Source organism: Sinohyriopsis cumingii, chromosome 8, assembly GCF_028554795.1.
Source record: "Sinohyriopsis cumingii isolate HCF-2022 chromosome 8, ASM2855479v2, whole genome shotgun sequence".
NCBI classification, from domain to species: domain Eukaryota; kingdom Metazoa; phylum Mollusca; class Bivalvia; order Unionida; family Unionidae; genus Sinohyriopsis; species Sinohyriopsis cumingii.
In genome coordinates, this window is record NC_142968.1 from 39,188,142 (window position 1) to 39,211,198 (window position 23,057).

Sequence of the window (23,057 nt, forward strand, 5' to 3'; positions counted from 1 at the left end):
TTAACCCGTATATAATTATTGGTGCGGTTGTTGCCCTCCCCTCCCCAAATCGAACCACAATTTAATTTTAATACTGACGGCAAATAAAATATGTTCTTAATACAATATTTTAATGCAACAACACACAAAAGAAGACTGTTTAGAAGTAGATGTCTCCGGTCATTTCATCATTGTAACTACAACAAATCGGTGCATGACTTTTGTAATATCCCGTCTGCAATAGAAAAATAGTCTAGTGACAAAAAGAGAAGTTCGCAAGACAGAATATTGCTTAATGAGACTTGGTTTCGTTTGATGTTGTGGGGTTTAACGCCGTTTTTCAGCTTTACATGGCGACCCGTATATTAAGAACCAAAGACCATGGGAAGCTGCTGGCAAGTTTTCATAGATACACAGGTTACTCGAACCAAACTCGAAATCACGCGGCCAGAGCACAGGTGATTGATGCTAGCTAAATGTTGCAACAACAACAAAAAATCAGTAGTTTGAAGGAAAAGAAAATCATACTAAATGACAAAAAGTTCCTCAGATTACCCATATGACCCGTTGTGATACCAGACCCTGTCTGTCATACTATATAAGACTCAAGGTAAGTAAGGTCCAAACACAGTGGTACATGCTCAATGCGAGCGCACACCACTTCAATCCAACTCAACAACAAAGGTCCAAACACTTCGTTCCACGCCTTTTTACTAATTGGCACAAAGAGGCAGTTGTTTTCCAGATGTAAGCATGATCGTTATAAACGTGACTGACATGAATCAATTTTTGCATGCAAAGTTGCCATTCACATGTCAGTTTCTGTTTCAATTAGGTATTCATAACACGTTCTACAATTACATGGCTCATTACAAATGTAAACTAATAAGTTGCAGGTGTTAGAGGTAAATCTTAAAAAACGACATTTGTGCTTGTTTGGGCGATATTTTGACAAGAATAGTATTTCAAATTTCTTGGACTCGTCCAACATTTTGTATAAAATAGGTGGTCCCGTTATGGGATATACGATTTATTTCCTTGAATGGACGCAGCGAGTAAATTTTATTTTGTCACTAATTTCTATCTTACTATATACTAGGGGCAGAACATGTTAAAAAATAAATAAACAACAACAAAAGAACTCAACGATTTTAATGGGGAAAGGGGTGGGCTTTGATTCAGTGACGGTTAAGTTGGTTTGGATTGGTGTTTTAGGTCAGAGCAACACAAGTATGTATTTTAATGCCGAAGCAACTGAATTAAAGTCCTTTGTCCAAAGACATTGATAGCTGACCCGGGCTGATCCCATACTAAAATTCGAATCCGCACCCTATTACTCGGGTTTCTGGCATGCTAGCCACTCAGCAACGGATCCTGTCTGCATTCGTCACATCTTGCGAATTGAATGAGAGCGTGTTGCACTTATTCCACATCCCCAAATGTTAGAAGATGTCAGAACGGCTTGATGACAGATGTAAGCAAACAACTTTAACGATACATGATTGCTTATCGGTATATGTTACTATAATGTTCTAATGACGATTATAACGTGGAGTTATCGCGCATAATGAAGTAATTAGGCCGGTCTGTAGAACATTTAATCTAAAGGTTGTGTCCATATCAAGTCATACTTGAATGTCATGAGTAAAATTGTTACTCGAAATCTCTACTAAAGTTTCGTGAGATAAGGGACGTGATTTGAAAGTAAGAAAAAGAAATTTAAAGTTCTACTTCCGGAACATCTGTTTTTGCTTGATTGTTCAACTCCTCCAAGCTCATTTTTCATATTTTCACGCGTTATTTGCACATGCTGTTGTTGTAGGTTTAACACCATTTGTAATATAACGATATTCTGTACATTGCGGCCAGTATAGCTGGTGGATGAAGAACCCGGGAAAGCCCCGGTAAGAACCACCAAATAGGCCACTGGCAAGATTTCTCACTTACCCACATTAGCCGAATCAGAGACTCGAAGCCACGTGGACTGGGGTGAGATGATAGTGACTGGTAAAGGCGAGCGCTTTAGCTCACTCGACCAAAAGAGGCTCCGAATGTCCATTCTAACAATGGTGCTATCATATCCCACTTGCAGGTAACAGGATTCATATATGCATTGGAAGACAATACTAAAAGCCTTGTGAAGAAGTTTGATGTTTCCCCGTAATTGGTAAACTAAACATATATATAACCTGGGTGCCTTTATTCAAACAGGAACATATATTACTGTGTTCATTGTACCTCCGTTTTGTAGACTTTGGTTATCACAAAACTACGTCATTCGTCTGACCAAAGCATACGCGAACTTTGCCCTCAGTTGCTTTAGATCATGTAAGAGTAGTCGACTATGAACCATTATTATTAATATTAGTAGTAGTAGTATTACGATGCAGAATTGCGCATATCATTTAAAATGTAGCGGTCAAAAATGCACTACGTTGCATTGAAAAGGTGAAGGATGTTACACATTTGAATCAATAATAGCAAATGATTTCTTCTAAGAGTAATCATTGTAAAATGCAGTTAAATTAAAATAAATATTTTATTGTTATTGTATTTTCCAAATAATATTGCTACAATTTCATATTAATGAACAACAGTATTAATATTGTTATTATGGTTGAAATATTATATATAATAGGAGTTTCGTTCGAGGTCAACATATTTTGATCACTGTTTGGTCAGAACATTACATATGAGTTTAGCCTGGCATAAGCTCTTGATTATCGAGGTGGTCATCCCGATAAGTGCCCCAATGTCTAAATGCACATATATATGCCTAGTTGCAGCAGTGCAAAACTAACCCTGTTACGAGGTAATGCAGATAGGAAAATGGTTATAATTGTTTCAAAATCGATAAGTTTGCCGTCTCTGTGGCTGAAAGGTAATTGATCCATTTCACGACATTTCTGTCATAATACCCTGGCCCATTTGGATACAATGCAAAACCTGTCGTAGATTAAGGATTGTTGGGTAATATGGGAACCAGTCTAAAAATGGATGAACAAAAACTTAAAGCATATACTGGTATGGAGTTCCATAATTGGTTAATGGCGAAAAGAATCTTTAGACAGCATATCATATGTATGACTGTAAAAAATATTAGAGACAATAATCTATTGGTGCAGTTTGGTCCTTTTACAAGCTTGACTTGGGTAGAACCACCCAGTACTGAAAGTAGCATTGATTCTTTGGGCGTGGAATTTGCAACACATTTTGATCAAAATAATTTCGCAGCTCATGCGATTTTCTTCTCACAAAAACTTGCATACGTGATGGATGTATGCTGGCAAATATTCATTTGATCAATGGCAAGTTCAGATTTAATGTTATCGAACTTTTAGAAGAATGGTGCTTCCATAAGTTCAATATATAATTTTAAATTGTAGCACGAGTCTTTCAAACCTGTAACTTAAAGAGTGTGAGCTCTTGGAGACCGAATTCTTTATCAGGTGCTGAACATTTTTGGCAACATCATTTTATATGCTTCTGTGAATGACTATATCACTACCTTTATAATTCGCTATGATAACTGTATATCACTGCCTTTATAATTCGCTATGACAACTGTATATCACTGCCTTTATAATTCGCTATGACAACTGTATATCACTGCCTTTATAATTCGCTATGACAACTGTATAGGTGCACAGAACATTTTGTAACGTATATCTGGGTTTATCAGATGAAATCAAATGTTTACATCGTGTTCATTCAGCCATCATTCAATGATCTCAACACCCGTTGGTGGCTAACGCGCTTGATACCATTCCCATTTACCATGGAGTCAAGCAGTGATGTTAGTTGGCTCCAACCCGTTTCAGTATTGTATTTTCTGACATGTTTACTGATGCCTTCCGTGGTTAAGATAATCCGATCGACATTAGATAGCAGACTGACGGCAAGCTGTTTTAATCTTTAGTCGATGAGAATTTCGTTCGAGGTCAACATATTTGATCACCGGTAGCCTGTTTGGTCAGAACATTAAATTGAGTCTAGCTTGGCATAATCTCTTGATTATCGAGTTGGTCATCCCGATAAATGTCTAAATGCACATATATATGACATATTTTGAACTCGATATATATATATATATATATATATATATATATATATATATATATATATATATATATATATATATATATATATATATATATATATATTGCTTCGGCACGATGGTGATTTTTGGGCTGTGAGTTACAAAAAGACTTCTAAATATTGGTTTTCTTTTCTTCGAACTTTCTTTGCACAGTTAATCTGCATAATTTGCTTTTAAAAATAAGTAGAGGTCAACATCACAAATGTTCGTGATGGAAGCAAATACATGCACAAGATATATTTGATATACTCTTTTTACAATCAAATATCGCATGTCTTTTAACAAATTGATCCAAGATTGCGGCACTCCTACTTGCAATTGTACTGCCTCGAGGATTGCCATGAAACTTTCAACACACACACACACATCCTAAATTCAAGTTGGTCCTAAATAAAATGGGGATTCTCAAACATCCAATATGGCAGTTAAAAACAAATTGGTAAATTCCTGGAAATATCTTTTCAGATATGATAGTCAGAAAACGCCAGTCGTTCCGAGGTACTCCTGTTTAATGTGGCAGTGAAATAACCTTAGAATTTATTCCGTGTTATGTTTCAGTTTTTCGTGTATAACCTTTTGTTTTGTTATTTCTGCTAATTAACAAAAAAAACTACACATTCCCTGGCAGGTAACACTGTATTTGTGATTGGTCGACTTGTCGCTGATGGGTCACAGTTCTAATATTTTGATAGTGAAAGTTTGTTCAAAACGTTCTACCTTTTAGCTGCCAGTGAGATCTCGTATGTCAAGTCTGAGATATGTACCTCTTCTTCCTTTTCTTTATTTTCCTCATTGTTTCGTTGGTACTTCTATGTTGACGATTTCTCCTCATACCGACATGCGTCAAAAGAGGCACTGCTGGTGTGATCCCTTGGGTCTTAAAATCACTGTTTCCGTGCCTTTTCTATGTATCTGCTAGATTAATGAAATTGCAATTTCTCAGTTCTAGGGCCGCCATAATCGCCACCATTGATTGTCTCCGCTCTGGTGGAATATCTATCATATCAATTTCTTGCGTTCCCGCTGGGTAGGACCATTCCGGAAAAGGTCCCTCGATTGTCTCTGCTCTCCGTGTTTTAAATGTTTCTCTAGTTCAGACATTTTCTTACTGCTACTTGTTTATGACGTGGTTCATGCTGACTGGTTACACTTTGACGGATTTTGAAAATTAATCAGTGTTTTGCTTTCTTCCTATATTTTGTTATATACTCTTTCAGTTTATATTGTTGTGGCATTTCAAAGCACATTGAAAGTTTCCTCCGAAAAAAATGTTGTATTTCTCTCTAATCGGTAGAGTAGACCGCTCCGGTGGCCAAGTGTTAGAACGTCCGCCTCGGATGTGGGAGGTCTTGGGTTCGATCCCCGACCGCGTCATACCAAAAACTTTACAAAAATGGTACTAACCGCTGCCTCGCTTATCGGCCTGGTGTCAGGAAAATGTGACTGGGTGGGACCTAATGCTACATGTCTGCGGTATGATACCACAGTGCTAGACATTACTATAAGCTGCCACACTGGTGACATTGTAGCGATATGACTGACAAATTGTTAAAGCGTACTTAACCGTATGCACCATGGTTCATATCAGGAAAGTGGGAAGACCTAACATTTACTCGTCACATCTGTAACTTTATCTTAGGTATTTATTGTACTTATTAGAAATACATCTCAATTTTAATCGGATTGCATTGAGCCAATCCACTTAATGAAGTACGTACTAAATCCAATTTGATAATCTTCATAGATTTACGTGTTTGTTCTAGTATAGTACTAGATATGCACAAGGAACTGAAAATCAATAAATGTACATTAATTACCCATGGTGTCTATATGTTATGGGGATGGGGGATCCGCTGTGTTAGCCCTAGGCGGCTTCTTTCTGTCTTGGCTAATTATTGGTTAGGTAGCCGATCGATCCTTTTGTCATATCGGCCAGTGAGGTGTCGACGCCTTTAACTACCTGAACAGATAGTTAAGTAATATACTTGCAGACTGGTTTCTTTATGGTAAAGCAGTGCTTTCTTCGCATAAATTGTTAACTTTGCTTAACTTAAATGGTTGCAGCATTTTATTGAATAAGGAAAAAGATAATTATAGAGTTATGATAATGCCGAAAAGAGTAATGTAAAAAAAAAGTATGCAGTCAGGATAAGTATCACTTGGAAATCGTCAGCAATTTATGGTATGCCGTAAATCAACTGCACCGGCTTTCTTTTGCGGAAAACCGATGTATTCTCTTTAATTAGGTCATTTTTTTTAAAAAAAAATCACTGATCAGCACACTTTTATCTTTGTGTATTTGTTTTTCAACCGATGCAAACTTCATGAGTTGTTTTAAATATTTTTTAAATTATTTGTATATGGGCATCTAGTAATTGAGTTCTTTTCCCCATAATTGCTCATTGTAATTACCCCTTACTTGGAGATCGATAATCAGCCTTCATTAGCGCAAGGAAATACACACGGACCAATACACTTTTGTGATTTTTCATTATTCGGACATCCAGCTACATACATATATCAATTGCTTTCCAGCTTTCCAACATTTCACAGGCAGTCATCCTTATTTTTTTTTTCTTCAATTTTTATGGGGTATCTCGGTTGGGTATCCATTCTGGCCTTTGTAACTTTGATTTGGAATTTCTTCTCGAAGCCCTGCACTGTGGCTTTTGATGGGATTTCCAAGGGTAGATCTGATATATGTAGTTCTTCTGTTATTTTGGGGATTTTTAAAATATTTTTTATCAAAATTTCTTTTATAGGTCATGCTAGATACATGTCTTCGTTTCTCTTCCGGTGACAAACCAGCTAAAACTGGCCTGATCATGCTGGATAATTGTTAAAGCGAAACAGTCTATACTAACAATGAGTCTTTATATGCTGTCAGATACAATCTACTTTGATCTTCAGTTACGTAAGCAAATGATTAGCCATTAGACATGCTTGGATCACTGTACCCCAGACCCAAGCTAATTATAAAGCCAGTGGATGGGAAGCAAAACATTTATATAAAAGAGAAGCATTAAGAAAAGGGGGCGACAAAATATTAGAAAAAATTAAAGTAGGAGATGTAATGTACACAGAAAAACCGACATTTTAAACAACATTTATATATACTAAAATGATCTTTATACGACACTGTCACACAAACTATCGATCCTGAGATAATTGATAAATACCTGGAAGAGGTAAAATGTGAGATGATATCATCAGAACACAACCACACGTGTGATGATTTCATCTCCGATGAAGAAATAACGAAAACCATAGTTGCACTTACAAAAAATAAATCACCAGGTAAAGACGGACTCACCGTGGAATTCTAACAAAAATTCCACAGTGAGTTAACGCCGATCCTAAATGCATTGTACAACAATATTTTTTTAAGTAAAAGGAAACAAATGTCAAAATCGATGAGGGACGGAATCATAACTATTGTTTACAAAGGGAAGCGATATAGGGAGGATATTAAAAACTGGAGACCCATTTCACTGCTGAACACTGACTATAACATTTTAAGTAGAATACTAACTAATAGAGTAAAAACCGGGATAGGAAAATTAGTAAACGTAAATCAAACCTGCGGGGGCGGGGGAGAAGTACAAAATAACATCTAAATATTAAAACAGTAATTGATTATATAAATGAAACAGGATCGAAAGGGTGCCATGGTACTTTTCACTCAAGAAAAAGCTTTAGATCGATTGGAAAATAACTATATACAAAAAGTACTGACAAAATTTGGTTTTGGAACAAATATTCCGTAAATGGACTGAAATCCTCGTATACACTGGAATAACCTCTCGTGTACAGGTAAATGGACTGCACGAGAGAATTTGACATTCAAAGATCGGTGAGGCAAGGATGTCCACTGTCGATGCTATTATACGTGATAGCAATTGAAATTCTCAATCACAAAATTCGAAACAACTTACAAATACATGTATTCAAATTCCAAATCTCAGACAGGAATGCAAAATGCTCCAACATGCCGATAATTGCACCAACTTCATAAGAGATGCTAAATCTTATAAATATTTACAAGAAGAATTTTATAATTTCGGTAAAGCATCCGGATAAAAAATAAATCATGACAAAACCGAAATATTCAAATAGGAAACTAGCGCGGTAACTAACCATCCTGGGCTGCCTCCGCACCTCCTGAGAGACAAAGTGAAAACTCTTGGAGTGTTTTTTGATAAAAAATAATGAACAAGAAAATTATAAGGATCTAATCAGGAGAATTACAGAAAATACAAACACCTGGGCACTAACTCCCATCTCTCTACTTCTGAAGACTTCAAATATAATCAATAGATTTTTAAAAATTATACCCTGAACCCAAAACAGATGGTAGGCTCTGTATATTTACTGGCTTGGCTCCTCTTTAAGAAACAGACCGGAAATATACCGAAACAGTAATCTCAAAAGAAAACTAACAGTCCCAAATAAATTTAGTATATTAAAGACATTTTAATAAAATATAGAGAAATACAAGAACTATGGCTAATGGAGACAAAACTCACGATTGGATTAGAGCAAATACAATAAAAAATAAAGTACAGGGTAGAAAAGACAAACTGGGGAATCAGTTGGACTCAAACTTGGTCAAATTGGGCAAAAATAGGTCACTTAAAACACAAAGTTTAATTTTCAAATACTTACACGAAAGCCTGGCTTACAGGTGAAGAAACTGTTAAACGAAGCATGAAATATATTATACCAAAATGTCCGCTATGCAAAATAGCAAATTTCAACAAACTCCATACGATGACTGAATCTGATAAAATAAAAATTAATAGGCAAACACTAAATATGGAAATAGGCAAAAAAATATAAATATCACAGAAATAATGTTTTATATTTGGATGTAAAGTATGACAATAAAACAATTTTAAAAATAATAAACTACATAATTACGACAATGTTATCCTGCGGCCAAGCTATAAAAATAAAAAAATAACTCTGTAATCAACTTTTTTTTTAAAAACTAATTTTTTAAAATTATTTTTACTACTAATAATAGAAAACTTTCATGGGGTAACTAGGTACAGGGGACCACGCGAAGTGGAAAGGCCTGCGGAAGAACGACGGAAAATCCCACAGAGCGGAAATGGATAAGCAAAACAAATACACGGGGACTAACATATAATGAACAACAATGATCGCCAATAACCAAAAGGGACTAACCTCAGTTTCAAATATTCTCTCGAAATTTCTGAACTGCTAAATAAGAAGGGAGAAGGTGTAGGTCAGCAGATAAGGGAAGCATATACAAATAAATAAAATGCGGCTCCTTACTGGGACTATGCCAACTCCAATATTAAAGATTAACAAGAAGACGACACACCATGATCAACCACATGAGACATTAGCTTTATTTTATTTTTTTCAAAAAGGTAATGCACCGTTTTCTCGGCAAAATTCAAAAAACTTAAAATATAAATAAGGAGATGAGAGGGGAATTCGGTAAGACACCCAATAAAAGGATGTAATCAGCCAATGCGGGCTGCAGCCCTCATCTCATCCCCCAGCTCGGACCAAAATTGTGTCTCCAAAATACAGATCTTAAAAATCTAAAGTAAAACAAATGGAGAAAAACTACAGGGGAAATTTGATACACTGCCGTCCTAACACAAACTCTATAGCAAAACATACAATGTAGCAAAACATATATAGTATACACAGGACATAGGCGACATATGGCAAAGGTTATTGAGGGCAAGAGGTGGGGGGGGGGGATTCCGACTAGGAACAAAACCTATGTCGGAGGAACCACCCCTTAGATAACACTAGGGGAAAAAAATACCCCACTCAAAATGTGTATATAAACACATTCTGTACCAGATTCTTTTTATAAAAGATAACAAACTTACACATCTGCGGGGGATACAGATACACGTGAAAATAAATTTTGTTTTGGAAAAATGGGGGGGGGGGCATCTGTCTGGTATCACCCCTCCCAAAAAAAAAAAAAAAAGTGGATGGGAAAGGGTATGATCTGATAGGAGGAGGCAGATGTAGGGTGCAACGGACAGTCTGTATGCACTAAGTTAATGATGTGTTCATCTGCCTGTTTTTTGCTTTTTTTAAATTAAAAAAAATACACAAGTGAGGTCAAAAAGATCCATAATTTTGGATAGCTATATTAAAACAAAGGATAAGAATATTAACCACTTGAATAGATAAAGCATTGGCAGTTCATAGCAAAAGAAGTTTATGCATCCCAGCCCCAAATTTATAACGGCATTTTTCACGTTTGTAGGTCATTTTTAACACCATGTGATGCTCACAGTGCAAACACAAGCCCTTTTCATATGAGATAATTCTGCAAACATTGTGTACTAAACAATTCCACAATAGTTGCCTTCCAAGCCGTTTTGAGATATTTAAATTTCCTTGAGTCTGAGTGGCCTAGTGGTCTAAAGCGCTCACCGCCATCTCACCTCTGTCTGCGTGGGTTCGAGTCTCGGGTTCGGTCAATTTGGATACGTGAGAAAGCTTGCCAGTAGCTTCTCGTTGGTCGGTGGTTCTTTCCGGGCTTTTCCCTGGTTCTTCCTCCACCATTTATAATGGCTGCCATGTGTAGCCTCTCTGGTGCTAACAATTGGCGTTAAACCCTGCAAGAACAACTACAACAAATTGTCTTGAACCCACATGTCTATGGGCGATTAGCTCTTCTTCCTAGCCGACCATTAATATTTTCGCAGTTTCACTGTCTACATACTGTAAAATAACTATGACAGGTGTACATACCTCACATCAGTATCAAGAACAACACAAGCCCGAAACATCTAGTTCAAAAATATAGTCATATATTTAACTGGTAAACAATAACAGCTGCAAAAGTCACCAAAAAAAGATTATTTTTTTTTTCTTACGTTAAGTTAATTTGTTTGGGGCCAGTTTACGAAACTTTCCTCTGCCACCTTACTAAGACTGGGGTCAGTGGAGTGTATAAATGGCAGTGGTTAAAATCTGTTTTGCTGTAGAGGAGATAAATGTATCGGTTCATTGTAATATGCACAGCTGTGTAATAGTAAATAAGGGAATAAGAATAAACGTGTTGAGTTACTGATATCAAGGGGAATAACATATGTGGACAATAAGGCTTCCTTGACACTTACGGCAATATAAATATTAAAAGAGCATCATTTATTAATGCTAGGCAAACTTTCCCTCGGCACCAATTTCTTCTAATATTCAGCGAATCAATTACCTGCGTGTTTAGGTCCCAGTTTTTTCTTCCTTAGGATAAAGAGAAATCCTAGCAGAATTGACTAGCATACTGTATAGTCTAGCTAGCATAACGAGATATAGCCGAATTGAATGGCATGTTGTATATTCTAAATAGAATAAAGAAAGATCCTAACCGAATGGAATGGCGTGCTGTTTAGTCTAGCTAGCATAAAGAGAGATTCTAACTGAATGGACTGGATGATTTATAGTCTAGCTAGCATAAAGGCAGATCATAGCCGAATGGACTAGCATGCTGAATAGTCTAGCTAACATAAAGATAGATCCTAGCCGACTGGGCTGGCATATCGTGCGATGTTGCATATTGTGTGCAGTGTGTTGTGGGATTTTTCTAATTGTTAGTAATTATCTTTATCTAGCATTGTTGAAACACTTTATAAATGTGGGGTTTTGTTTGGTTTGGTGTTTTTATTTTGGCACAGCAACACGATAGGTTATTAAAGTTTAAGGAAACTGGAGTGAACTGCAATGCCCATGGGCAGAGTATTGTAACCGATGTGATCTGGGACTTATCCGCAAGCCTGGCATACTAACCACTGAACCATCGCAGAACATGTTTCAGTTCATAAATATAAACAAATAAAGTTGGTCATAATTTTAACACTCACATCAGTATACGTGTATAAATGTGACTGGTATAACAATATTAGTGTGCCCCTTTCCCTCGCTTATGATGTGACTACATAATGTCTTTTCTGGCATTAACTCTCTTACACGTCTTTACATTTATACATACAGTGAGAAAGGGAGAAGATTTTAAGATACCTAAAAACATTCTTTACATTAGCTGTATTTATTAATAATGATACATTCTTTTTCAAAGCATAATGAGACGTATGTTTTCTGAATATTCACGTGATTGAAAGTCATCCTATGACTGCAAGGGTTGTTCGTGGTCACGGGTTTCCGTTTTTTGAGTGTGTTCTTATACTGAAATCTTAATGGCTAATATATCAAAGGAAGCTGATAAAGGCGTTTATAATACAATGGCTTCAAGTGAACGTAAGGTCATTCCTACGAGATCACTGAAATGCTAAAATTAAAACCAATCGCAGCTGTAGGTTGTCCAGGTCGAGAAATCTGGGTTTGTGAACACTTGCATTAGCGGTTTTTTGGTATTTTTTTTTTGGGGGGGGGGGTATTTTTGTTTTAGTCCAATTAAATATGTGTTGAAGTGTGATGATTATCAGTCTTTCATCGTAATTTGCAGAGTTATGTCCCTTAAACGACTTTACATATGTAACCCGGTGCAATGTCAGCATTCGCATTTTTTTTTTATTCCGGGTGGAATGTGAACACTATAGCATTCACGTTTCTTTTTGTAAACGACTTAGCAATTGTATCCTGGTGAAATGTGAACATTATAGAATTCGCATTTCTTTTTGTGGACTACTTAGCATTTGTATCCCGGCGGAATGTGAACACTACATCATTCACATTACTTTTTATAAACATTTGATTTCAACTATTTGACTTTAACTTTATCTGAACAAGATTTCATAGAAACGTCCAAGCTGATTTTTTTTTTAGGATATTCCACAGAGTTACAGCCCTTGAACAAATTATGATAAATATCACGCTGGACTGGGAAAATATATCATTCACATTTTTCGTTTGATTTCCAACATATATGCTAATACTGTTATCCTGAGCACGGTCTCAGTAGATTAGTGTTGACCTGAATTTCGCCATACAGATTTAATACTGACTTTGATAGCCATGCATCCATTTTAAACACACAAGTGTGCACACTCTTTTGATGATTTAAACCCAGACTTCCTGAAATCCTTTATTTGAACAAGGTCTCCGATCGGTTTGATGATCCGCGGATTTTGGCAATATTCACAAAGTTCTGATCCTTTATAGACTTCAAAACTCGCAATGGATTGTAGAAAATAGCCATCACTTTTAACAGCAAAATTAATCACATTAGGTATCAAGCTTTATATGATCAAGGTCTAAGATAATATCGATTTCAATAAAGATGATAAATTATTGCCCGTGATTGACTCAGAACTATGTATCGTTTCATGGTTTCGGTGCTTTAGGCTTTCGATGATGGCGGTGGGGGACATTGGCAGATGCTTTTGGCAACTTAATGTCTTGTTTGTTTGTTTGTTTTTTTGTTTTATTTTAATTTATGTTTGTTTTTCTAACGACGGCCAATTGCTATCGACAAACTACAACTTCAAAGTAACATATATTTGTATATGTTCAAATTTATTTAAACCTTGGTAACGCTATTCTACAAGAACTTTACATGTACAGACTCTACTAAAATGTGTACCGTACGGGACGACATTTTAAAGTATAAAAATTATGTTGCAGCGGTGCTACTGGTGGCGTTGTTGGTGAGGTTGATTGGCTGATTATACCCTCTTACAATGTGTCCGCTTTATTCGGTTCTCGTTATCTAGGAGATGGTCGCCCTTGGTGTTATTGCCCAGATCGAGTAAATAGTAATATAAAGTGTGAAACTTATAAGTGGAATTAATAAATATCTGAGCAGATATATAGACTAGAATGACACTAGCCCCAGTACATGGAAAAACCCAATAAATTAAACAGTTACATAAACAACTGTGCTAATACATTACATTATGAAGATACGCTTCTTTTTTAAATAAATCTTACACCGAATTTCAAACACAAATATATTTATATAAATAGCCGAGCTGTTTTAAATGATAGAATTGGTTCATCATATAATAGAGTGAACCGTCGAAGTCATTGCCTTGTACAACTTCATAACCTGCTATTTTTCGGTTTACTCCAACTTCACTATGGCTGTTCTTCTTGGTCTTTTCGCTTTTATTCCTTCTCCGACCTCCCTACTGTCTCGCGTCTTTTCGGCCCTCAAACTTCGTGTGGGTAGGTGGATACGTAAGTACGTATATACTTGGATAAGTAGGTATGTGGATACGTCAGTGGAGCTACTTCCTCTTTCAAAATAAACAGAGAAGCGACCTAAATCTTCTGTCGGATATCCTACTGGGAATAGATCATTACTCCCCTCTCGCTGTGTCAGATATCGTCCTGTCGGAATTCAAACAGATACCAAAGGCTATCTGGTCAAGCTAAACATGACAGATCATAAACAAATATAGTTTCATAAGTTTAATGTACTTCCTAATGGCTATTTAATCACTGACTCGCATTAACATCATACGAGATATAACAGTTCCGTTCTCGGCTCAATTACATAAGTGAATGAATGAAATTCATTATGTAAATTAACTACGTTATTTTCAGCGAATGCATACATTCAAGTCTTTATCATACGTGAAATCATCCAAGATTGGAGAATTCACACGGATTCTCGTAACTCATATCAGCTAAAGTAACGCATAAAATTCTTAGATTCCTATAACAATCAAGACGACAAATTCAAACAATTCGTCGAACTTATATAAAGAAAATCATTGTACGAATTCAGATAAATGAACTCAAACACAGTTATACTCATATCAAAATAAATGATCTACGGATTAAAACAAATAAATTCATGCAAATATAAGCAAATAAATTCAGGCAAATCATTATATTGGTATCAACGAATTACACAAGATTGACGCAAATACCTTGTGATTTCAAACTTTGTTCGCTTCTACCGCCAGAATTGTGTCCGTTGACTCTCCAAACATCCGATCCCTTTTGCAAATGTTTTTGCGACAGAATTTCTTCTTAACAACATCTAGTAGTCCCTTACATTTTCGCTCTTCCGGGGAAAATGCAGACTGACTAGATTTTTAAATGAGGGCAATTCTAAAGACCAAGAAAATTCGTGTGGGAACCACACCCCTTAGGACCATTCAGGATTAAATATATATACCGCCCTTTATAAACAGGCGCCAAAATTGAGGTCAGCCTGACTTCTAGATTTCCAAACAGGATTCTGGTCAATTTCAAATCCGACAGTTTCGATACAAAATCGAAGTTAACCTTCCCTTTTCTAGTCGGTATAACGGTTAAATTAACGAAGGCTTCATTAACAATCACTTTCCCTCCCGACACAGACATTAGAAATCATTGCAGCATAGCGAGTTAGCAAGCACCTGACCCCCAAAATCGAATTAATTGTTCTCTGACCCCAAGGTATTGTGCTCTTCATAGATAGACAGAAATTAGCATCCTTACATCTGTACATGTACATATATTTCTATTTACATGTAGATATTCTTGTAACTTGAAACTTAAACGAATTACAAAGTTTCTTTTACAGTGGTAAACTCGAAAGAACAATATACTTTCTGATAAGGACATGTGTGTGTGTGTGTGTGTGTGTGTGTGTGTGTGTGTGTGATTTGGATTTTTAACGTAACTTTAACAATTTTTCATTCATATCTCTACGATGTATGCAGTGTGGCAGTTTATAGTGTTGTCAAGCACTGGGTCGTCATACCACAGACATGTAGCATGATGTCCCATCCGCTCACATTATTCTGACACAAGGCCGACCACTCCTAACACTAACCTCTTAATGCTAAGCGCCAAGTACCATTTTTATAAGTCTTTGATATAGTTCGGCCGGCGTTCGAACCCGATGCCGACGCTCTAACTACTAGGTCACTGGAGCGGTCTGATAAGGACACTACCTCTCTTGCTATATTTGGTAGCAAGGAACCAGTTATGAGTTAAGGTAACAAATATCGTTGTAGCGTAATGTGTGCCATAAATTTTACCATTTCAGCCTTAGGTTGCAGTTGCAACTTCAAAGTCAGTCCTACGTGTCATACCTAGATTTTATGCCTGTAGCTGCCGTTCAGACTACCTCGGTTATTTTTGAACAAGGATTGACTGGGAATTTCCGAATGCCTTGAGTTTTGTCCCCTGTCAGAGCAGTCGTACAAATAGCAGAGATGGTCTGAATAGAGTATGGTTTATTTTTCTTTTTTTTTTTTGGGGGGGGGGGAGAAATTTCAGGCGAACCAAATGTATCATTTTGCTTTAAATTACTGCGCGAAATACGTCAGATGCATACTTTTGACTGGCAGAAATAGCCTAGTTGGTCCGAACTCTCGAGTTTTACACCGTCACAAACACATTGTAGAAAAATGGGTACATGTACAATTTATGGCTTCTTTGTTTTGTCGTTTGTCGATCTATATCGGTCGTCGTAAAGATAGGCTCCATTTGTACAAACCTTAAAAACTTTCATACCATAATGTTATGTTTTCTGTCATTTGATTGAAATTGGTCCAGCAGTGTTTGAGAATAGTTGAAAATAGCAAATGTCTGCGGACTAGACGAGACTCTATATGGACGAAGACGATGAATGCTGGACCAGCTATAAACCTCATTTGGCCTTGCAGCGAGGCCATACAGATCGTGGTACTTTTTATCAAGCATTTCCGATACAACTTCCCATAGCCAGCAGCAATGTGAGACAGTGTGTGTGTGTGTGTGTGTGTAAGTACAACTGAGTTGAAAATATATATGGAAAAGTAAGGGAAGACAGTATTAACACTGGTGGGGTATCTATTGTATTAGCGCTAGACGTAGTAATTGAACGTCTTAGTGTACATAAACTGGGGAAACAATGAAAGCTTATTTAATGTACACCTTGTACTTGTTCTCAGTTGTGCTTTGAAGTGTTACTCGAAGTCACAATATCAGTGTAGGCTGTAGCATTACTTCTTTATCATACTCAACTATTTGCGAACTAATACTTTGTAAGACTGAATCTAACCTGTTTCAGCAGGTTGGCGGTATGTAATGTTATGGCATCAGCCTGTTTCAGCAGGTTGTCGGTATGTAATACCATGACATGAGCCCTTGTCAGATAATATAATATTCGTGAGCCAAGTTTGAATGCAAACCTTTGCTTAATTATGTAATACAGCCAAGTCACGCGTGGACATAAGGATCCACGACATGAGTAGGGTTAATAATGTAGTTAAAGAAAGTTGTCATTTTTACACTACGTGATACTGAGATGGCTCAGTAGTTAGAGTGTTGGATCCGTGATCATAAGAGACAGATTCGAATCCCACCACTGTTGATCAGCCCTAATTGGCTACCATTGTGTTACCTTGGGCAGCTGACTTTATTTGCAAACAAATCAGTTATTTAGGGTAAAGGTACTGAAATAAAGTGCTTCGCCAATGGACACACCACGGTGACACATCTGCGCTGATTCGATAGTGGGAATCGGACCTGAACATCGTCTAATTACGAATCCAATTGGAGGGGCTCCGAGTGGCCGAGTGATCTAAAGCGCTCTACGTTACGGATCACTGCCATCTCACCTCTGTCTGCGTGGGTTCGAGTCTCGGATTCAGCCAATGTGGGTATGTGAAAAAGCTTGCCAGTAGCTTTTAGTGGGTCGGTGGTTCTTTCCGGGGTTTTCCCGGGTTCTTCCTCCACCATTGATACTGGCCGCCATGTATGCCTATCGTTTGCTGAAAAATGGCGTTAAACCCTACAACAACAACGAATCCAATTGGAATAAGTGTTGCTCAATTCAGTCACATGCATATGAATAGTTGTATAGTTGATACCAAGGAGAGGAAATTTCAGCATTTAGAAGCAGCTGTGCTTGACTCATAATCTGCTATTTGATCCAACAATTTCATATCCAGCTTTAGGTCATCCTTTCTAGTAGACAGTTATAACGGATGTTTATATTCTAATTTTATTATACAATTAAATTAATCATATGTCGAGTTCTATTTCGTTTTACTGATGCAAACTGAATTAAATGAAAATGAAAGCAAATGTAGATTAGTGGTCATAGAAGCACAGAAATATATGAGAATAGGAAAATAAACTGTTAATATTATTTGACACGAAGTTCGGCAACTAAATGCAGAACAGACAACTGGCAGGTACGGATAGTGTGGATTAGATGATACCCCATCTGTGTTTTTAACGGAATTTCTATCCAGACATGGCACGTGTACATAAAGTGCTATGACTAATATCCGTACTGACATGGACAGTAACCAACACTATACAAGGTTTAAGCACTCCTCCCACCCATTCTTCATCTTCTTATGCCGACTCAATTGTTGCCCAGATATGAACAAAGGGCAAACTACACACTTCTCTTCGCTGAGAACATGTAAACCCCACTATCAGCTGATCCAATATTGGGTCAAGTTTGAGATGCGTCCAAAATCCAAGCAGTCATAAGGCATGTACAGATCGGGTCCACAGGTACTCTCTCTCTCTCTCGTGTCTCTCTCTCTCTCTCGCTCGCTCTCTCTCTCTCTCTCTCTCTGGATCAGGTCAGGTGTTGGGGGGTGAGGGTGGGGCTTTTCCAAAATTTCCCTGACTCTCCTTGATCGGGCACCAAAGAAAACGTTTGTTTCTATTTACGCAGTGTGTATAATATCCAATAAACGTCCGCAAAAATAAAACGATGCTCGAATTTCAAGTGACCAGTGATTACGTGTGCTTGTGTGTGTATATACTTTTCTTAGCCGGAGGGCCCGTCTCCTCCCCCCCTCCTCTCTCTCTCTCTCTCTCTCTCTCACACACACACACACACACACACATTGCTACTGTTCGGTTACATTAACGTGTCCATCGGTCACAGAAAGGACACCTTGAGTTAGTTCGTATTAGATTAAAAGCAAATGTAACATTATTGATGCATACAGCACATTCCTCCTGCACATGTCATTACTAACACATCAAATACTAAATGAACCAGTACACGTGTACAAACTAACGTACATGCAATCGTTGTTCAGTCTAAGGAGAAATAAAGTGGTTTGCTGTGGTGAGCATAGCTTTGTTTTTGTTTTACCGCTTCACAGCGTGTGGTGTATGTATGTATGTGTGTTTATATATATATATATATATATATATATATATATATATATATATATATATATATATATATATATATATATATATATTCAAATGGTGGTTTACGTTGCTTTTGTGGCATACTACACTTGATATCACCATACAGATCTGGCATATCAGAGGCATTCCAAACTACATTAATAACTGCTGGCGTGGGACTTACTGAGAAATTGCGCGCGTTTTCTAGATTCAGGTATACGTCTTATAAAACAAAGCAATCAAAATATTTCTTTGAATTCTCCTTAAACGTGCTATTCGTACTTTTTTCACTATGCAATTAAACCTTCGTTTTATCTTTGATCGAATCGCCGTGGCACATTGAATACACTAGTCCGAGTTTCCTCTAACCCTTGTTACCCCATTTTTTATATTTGGACATTTTATGTTGGGGTGCTATGCTCACGATCTTTGAGAAAATAAATCATGTTCCTATCGATTTCACGCAGGTATATCTCGATGAAAGGTCGTTCAAGTTTGCTGGGCCAGCTAGTAAGCAGCTACCCCGTGCCGACACCAAATGGTGTTGGCGAATTCCAACTTTTCGATAGGGAATGGACTCTGACCTACACCCCAACATAAATATCCAAATATAAAAAATGGGGGAGGGGGTGGGTGGGTGGTGACAAGGGTCAGAGGACTGTTGTTGTGGGGTTTAACGCCATTTTTCAGCACACGATAGGCTATGCATGGCGATCAGTATTAATTAAGAACCACCGACCCACGAGAAGCTACTGGCAAGCTTTCTCAAAAACCCACATTGGCCTAATCCTAGAGTAGGGTCAGAGGAAACTCAGGCTATGAATACACGTACCATGTAGATCGAAGATATTCGTGATGGTGGACTATACGTTCTAAAACGTGCTAAGCATATTCTGTTGAGCAAGGAGATCTGTCAAGCCTCGAGTGTATATACAGTCGCCATTTATGGAAATTTATAATACAATATTTGGATGTTCATCTTTCTCTGGAGTGTTTAGTACTAATATTAGTACCCTTACTCGTACCTCGTGGACAGGGTACTAATATGAGCATATACGTGTTAATGGAGCAAGCCGGGTGTGATTCACACGTGGCGCTCTTTTAGCCTAATAATAACACTTTAAACATATTCCTTGCATATAAACCAATAAATTGGGTAGTCCTCTTATTTAATACCGGAAGTATCGAAAATCATTGTAGAAATAGTTGTAAAATCTCTTTTACCTTTTTTAGCCGATATTTTCGTTTAGATCGTCCGCCATATTATTTCAAATAATGATTACTTCCGTTCTCAGCCTCGTTTGTTTGTGTGCCAGATAAAGACATTTACGCTTTATTTGGAAATGTAAACAAATCGTAGTAAAAATTTGGCGCCGTTTGGGTCAGAAATTCTGCGCATTAAAAGTAAATACGGTTTATCGGCAAATTTTAAATTCCACCAAGAAGCAATTATTCGCACTTGATTGATAATAATATAGCGTAGAATATCCAAAATATGGTCTGGCAAGCCTTACGTAGAAAAGGGGTCACGGCGAGAGTCTCGCGTTATCTGTCATGGCGGACAGGGTAAGGTTAGAGTAGCCATGCCAATTTATTTTATCGTGTAAGGGCTTAATAAATTCAAAATAAGCCAAACTTCTTTCACAACATGATTATACTTATGTAGTTGATTTCTACACTGTTTGTTTTTCTGACTTTAGTGATGATTTTTTTTTTTTTTGTGCTCCATTATATGATATGGGACCAGTTCGTAGCCTCAACCACAACAAATCAAGTTGAGGCTACGACGTCGTAGCTATGGAGTGTTATGGTTACGCACAAACCTGTACACTGATTGGTAACTGTTGCTGTATCTCCAGTGCAGAGCTCTGAAATGTGTCAGTGCAGTTAATGGAGTTTTCGTGTGTCTATTTATTCCAGTAGTTAAACTTATCGAGGCGCCATTTTGCTCCTATCAGACTTCTTGGCGTATGTATGTGGATGCCTCTGTGTAAACAGTTGTGTACTCCTCGACATAAAGTATAGACCAGGGGTCTCAAACTCAAAACCATCCGGAGGGCCGAATGTGGGCATTTGCGATAGCTCAAGGGCCACACCACCTTTGTTACCTCTCATGACACCGTGTGACGATAATCATATTGCTGGTCATATTATACGGCTAGGCGGGCCGCGTGTTTGACCCCTGCCCTGGTAAAGACGATGCCAACTCTAGACTGCGAAGATGGGATTGATTTTTAAAATTGGTTTTCGAACAGTAGACTTATATAATATGCCGGTTTTCTCAATCCGGGGTTTAGTATTCTGTTAGCAACGAGCTGTTATTAGCTAGCTTAATTTCAAATGTTACGGTTGGTATTTTACACGTGCTGTGTAGGGGCGGTGTGATAAAGCAGATGACGGCTTTAGGCAAAAGTTTGGGTTGAAATCTCTGGGTTCATTCGCCCGTGAACATTCCTAAGAAGAGCATTGAAGACATAAATTTGCATGTATGCTATATTCAAGAACATTGCTAGAAAGCTAATATTTAGGTAGGGTTTACTTTACGCGTTTATCATTGTAGATGCACTACACTGAATTAGATCAACAAGTAAAGCTCGGCCCCTTTTTTTTTCAACATTTCTGTCCGCTACCAGAAATATCAAAAGAAAAATAACCTCGAATTTACTTGTTGGTCTACACACTGAATAAATCAAAATTCGTTTTTGAAATCCATTCACACCATAAAGATACAAATATTTTAACAGCTTACAAGAAAGTGTATATAATTAAAAAAAAAACTGCATTTGAGTTTTGTTTCAAGTCGGATTAAAGAATTCATATAAAAACGGCTCAACGTAATAAACATTTTCTTCCGACCGACTTTGAACTAACAGGTATGTAAGTTTTTGTATCTTTTAATATACAGGCTTTTGCGATAGCAAGAAAAGTTGAGTATGAACTAAATATATTTCGTGATTACTGAAGAAAGTAGGAATATCGATAAATATTTACTAATAGGAATAAAATTGTCCAAAGAAAAGAAAGTTTAATCATTTTTGGGACTACTCATAAATATATGTTCATGGTGTTTTAACATTATGAAAATAAACTTTACTAAATTACTTAAAGGAGCACTTCTGTGTCAATTTTCAGTAGTTTACCTTGCTATTTTTTGGTTGCAATTTGAAATGTCGAAACGTTTTCAAATAAAACTTGTACTCAATCTAACAAGGATAAAAATCGCGTTCAGACGTGCGTAGGGCTTTTTTTTTTTTGGGTCTTACATAGAGAATGACTATGCGTCAACTGATCACGTGACAAGTCAAAAGGGTAATATAAAGCGCAAACTGTGTGTGAATGGGTGTTGATGCTCTCATATAGATTTATGTTCTAATACAAGATTATATACTGCTCTCGCCAGTGGGATGAAAGAGTTCCAATACAAAGTAATATACTCTCCTTGAAGTGAAGCATTTTTTTTATATGCAGCTTTAGAGCAGTAGTTAAAGCAACTGATTTGTTGTGTAATGGGATCATGGAGGTCATTTCCAAGGGTTCTCTCTCTCTCTCTCTCTCGTATTAATAAATGAAGCCCTATAGTAATTTTAACACGGACAAGCAAGACGAACGGATGGACCAATAGACCTAGATGGACATGGTAAATCCCTTACACCGCCACCTTAATGGCAGGAAAGATAAAAGTTTGTTACCGCGGCTTCCACATTCAGCATCGACTTTGGTGATTGCCGAAAGGAAAAAAAGCACTAATTAAACGTTTTAATGTATTCATTCGTAGGTTCTACACTCCACAATTTATAACATTTGGACATGCTTCATCAGACAAAATAATGACCCTTTTAAATTGCATTCTAAATAGATATATTCACTACCACTGAGAATACATTTTAGATTGTATTTCTGTCGTGAATTTTTACCTTTATTTGTCTCG

General features: G+C 37.1%; 1 protein-coding gene across 3 annotated transcripts in view; it reads left to right on the top strand.

The window, feature by feature from the left end:
- LOC149793318 (monocarboxylate transporter 14-like) overlaps window positions 1-23,057 on the top strand; it is a 72,714-nt gene that overhangs the window by 11,427 nt on the left and 38,230 nt on the right. Inside the window, exon 1 of one of the 3 annotated variants that reach the window (XM_089967288.1) lies at window positions 18,144-18,493. The exons of the other annotated variants lie outside the window; for them this stretch is intronic. The gene's annotated coding sequence lies outside the window, so the exon portion shown is untranslated. Of the gene's footprint in view, window positions 1-18,143; window positions 18,494-23,057 lie in introns of those variants that run through there. 3 annotated transcript variants of the gene reach the window in all.